Genomic DNA, 3,624 nt, shown 5'->3' on the forward strand with positions numbered 1-3,624 from the left:
TCAGAGGGAGGAAAAGACGCAATATGCCTCCAAATATTGTTGAAGAAGGTGGGGTCGTCTATGTTGGGCCCATAACAAATAGAATATTCATGCCACCCATACTACCCTGCACCAGGAGTACCTGTCAGGCTCCGTGGCATGCGCCGCCTTTAACGGCGCCCGTGCTTGCATCCGGAGCAGAGAGCCCCGCCCGCCATTCCCTGTCGGCGGCCGGGGCGGCGCTTGAGGGATACTTAAGGACGGGATCCACACTGGTAACGCGCTTTGCGTTCCAGTACGGATCCCGCCAGGCCTCCCACCGCTTTCTACATTTCCCAGCTTACATGTCCCGGTGCTTGATCTCCGGCTTTCGGTCGCTCGTGATGCTGTTGGCTTCCTGTGTGCTCTTCTACTTCCTGGATCCTCGGGTGTTCTTCCGGGGCTGGTTGTTAGCTGCTCTTCTCTGGTCAGCTTACTTTGTTACTATGGAGCTCCAGTCAGAATTAACCCTTTGCGTCCTGGTTCTGCAAGAATAAGAATTAGACAAGGGGTTTTAAAGCATCTCAGTATCTTTGTTTCTTTTTTTAAATATACCAGCTTTATTTTTGATAGAGGAACAGTACTTATCTGATGGTCCTGTGTTCCTTTGCCCATTTCTGTTGATTATTTTGTTTCTAGTTCCTATAAAGAAAGAAGACATATTGGCATTATAAAAGAGTCCAGTTCTTCGTCGGCACTAGTTGCATAAGTATAGACCCCTGCGGTTTTCCCTGCGTATAGGAGTAACAGGTATATTTTTTAGTTTTGCTTAAGGGGTCCTCCATTCCGATGGTGATTCTAACCTAGGACAGTATCCGATCTTTCTTTCTTTCTTGTTTCACATGCTAACTTCTGCAGTCCTATTACTTATTGACCCTTGTCCGTCCTTCTAGATAGAGGGGGTGTTCTATCGTCCCTGTTTCCTTGCACAAATCGGCTTCTTCCATCCAAAGTATCTTTTGGGAATAAGGTGGGGTATATAGTTAGCTTGCTTGTATTTATACTTAGTACTGACCTTGTGCTTTCTCCTTTAGGGTTCAAGAAGACTCTCTCAGAAGATCCAGCGGACGTCTACCACTTCTTCCTTCCCTTGTTTTGTTTGCCTTCTTCCCCACCGTCAGAGATACGCTTCTCCGCCTCGCCCAGTCGGGTGCCTGTCGGTGTCTGTTTAACGAGCTTCGCCGACATATGATCCATGCACAAGTTTAAGGCATCAATCTTCCCGCCAGAAGTGTAGTTTCCAGTGATGTGGTGGCCTCCGATGGAGCATCCAGCTCAGAGTCAGAGGTCGGCCTCTGCTGCGACCTCCCAGGCTTTCGCATCTCATAGGTAAGGCGAGGTTGGTTCTTGACTGGCTTGCCCATTATGGCCGCTCTTCCTTTCCCCCCATCAGGCTCCACGCCGGTCACAGTGACAGCTCCCGGTGCCGCACCTCCCAGGATCCAGAGCGAACTGGCACAGCAATCAGGGGATCCTTATGGGGCACTAGCACTGACCTGCCCTCCCAAGATGTAGAGGGCCAGCATCGCAGTGCCTCCCCAGCCAGCAGCCTCAGCAAGACAGTCACAATGAGTTATCCACAGTCAAGCTCCCTATCAGTGCAGTAGCCAATGTGTATGGCAGAGATTGTACAACGCAACTCACTTTCAGTCCAAACTAGCGCTGAGAGCCAAAGCACCGTCTCCTGATTCCCATAACTCCATGTGGCAGCCGCAGTCTGGTACTCGAGCTTCACATGCGCACTCCCCTCAGCGCCAACAGCAGCAGCAACAGGCTTCACAGGGTCTAGCCTACCTCGTATAGTAAGCAGCCAGCACCATTTGCCGCTACCCCCAGGCAACTTCCCACATTAAGACTGATGTGTACTAGGGCTCCAACATTCCGGGTGGGATCATAGTAGCCAGAGAGTTACTCAGACAGAGGACGGCCCCGCAGCTCCGGGCGGCCGATCCCATCCACGGCACCAGATCATGTGGTCCCAGCAGCCATCTGCAGCATATAGCTTCGACCGGAGGGCCCCCGAGCCTGGCCACAGTCACGGCAGCAAGAGCAGGGCCCTCTGCTCCACAGCAGCAGGTCAGCAGTTACACCTCACAGGTGAGTCATCAGGCTGCCCCTCGGACTCCACGACCTCGCGCAATTGACAATACCTTCTCGCCATTGGCCGCTGTGACCCCACGAGCCCCGCAGTACTTTTCATCCCAGCACGGACACTGAGGCACCCTGAACTCAGCGCGGTAGAACTAGAGCTTGATCCATCCCTGTTGCTATAGAAGAACTCAAATCGGCCAGTGTTATTCAGGGGCTCTCTGCAGTAAACGAAGGTGCCATAAAGTATTTTACAGTAAAGGAAGATCTCGCTCTGTATGGAAGGCCCCCTAAAAAAGATATATAGCTTGTAATTAGGGAATGTGCAGGTCAGGTTGTCAGCAGCGCAAGAAGGAGTAGTTTTGCCACTAACCTCTGGCTAGCAGCCAGCAGGGACGATGTCATGCAGAGAAGCTTCCCTCCTCGCCAGGACACTGCTTCCCACAGTATGGCTAAACACAGATATGGAGGAGAAGACCCCGGGGAAAAGGGAAGGGGAGAAAGTAACAAAATCCTGCCGGGAACCCTTGCTTCGTAGGTCTGGTCTAGGTGTGTACACAGACGATCTGCATGGGGAATAAAGGAAAACACAAGACGAACATGAATCACACAAGTCAAGCGCCACACCACATACAACAGCAGTCACTGGCTCTCTTTCGCTCATTCACGATTTACCGGAAAATAGCATAATAGCTTGCATGAAATCAGACCAGGAAAGGCATTTCTCAGCTGCGCTGTAGGATTAATTACTAGTTACGTGTCACTGCAGACCAGAGTTAATTAAGGCAGTAACTTGTCACTCCAACCTCTGTTACCTCACAGCAGGCAAGAGTGCACACACCACAAGGCTTCTTTCGCTGTTCTTCCTAACAGCGTTTGCATTAATATCCGGTCCCCGCCGGTTCAGGAAGCCACCGGGGGTCAGGTCCGTGGAAGCAGCACGCGCTAACACAGATGGAAGCCGCGAGCGCTCAAGCAGATAATCACTAATAAGGAGCACTCCGGCACTTCTATCACTTGACGCACAGCGCCTGCACGCTCCCCAGCTGGGAGGCGTGAAACGCCGTCCGGAGGGAGAAATGCGCCCAGAGCGCGCTATGGTTTCTTCAGTGAACTTCCGATTTGCTCAGGTGAAAGGCTCAGTGGGAATTTTCAACCGGCGCTTCACGAATACACTGCAGGACGCGTCCCAGGTCTTGTGAAGTCCTCTGCTAGCAATCCGCGGTGCAAGGGTCAAAGGTAAACATCGGCTGTAATCTCCATTCCGCGAGAAGAAAAGCGTCCGCTCTTCTCTGTGGCTCGGAACTAAAGTGTCAAGCGCCTTCCCCTTGCACCGGAAGCGCTTATATAGAAGGCGTGCCTACGAGGAAGGCTAAATTTAGCATGGTGATGCCCTGCTGCTTTCTGGGAAACGTAGTGCAGTGAGCCGCCATACCTTTTATACCGCTGCCCATACATACAGGGAAGGAACCTGTGGTGTATGCGTCCCTGTCTTACCTTGTTTACGTGTAAGATCGA

General features: G+C 51.9%; 1 long non-coding RNA gene across 1 annotated transcript; it reads right to left on the minus strand.

Moving 5' to 3' along the window:
- Nucleotides 1-577: 577 nt before the first annotated feature.
- On the minus strand, nucleotides 578-1,128 carry LOC146868970 (uncharacterized). The gene is made up of 2 exons (XR_014966463.1): nucleotides 1,034-1,128; nucleotides 578-660 (listed from the first exon to the last, which is right to left on the minus strand). It is a non-coding gene; the product is annotated as an uncharacterized LOC146868970 (long non-coding RNA).
- Between the last annotated feature and the right edge of the window lie 2,496 nt (nucleotides 1,129-3,624).

Source organism: Triturus cristatus, chromosome 1_2 (genome assembly GCF_964204655.1).
Source record: "Triturus cristatus chromosome 1_2, aTriCri1.1, whole genome shotgun sequence".
Taxonomy (NCBI): domain Eukaryota; kingdom Metazoa; phylum Chordata; class Amphibia; order Caudata; family Salamandridae; genus Triturus; species Triturus cristatus.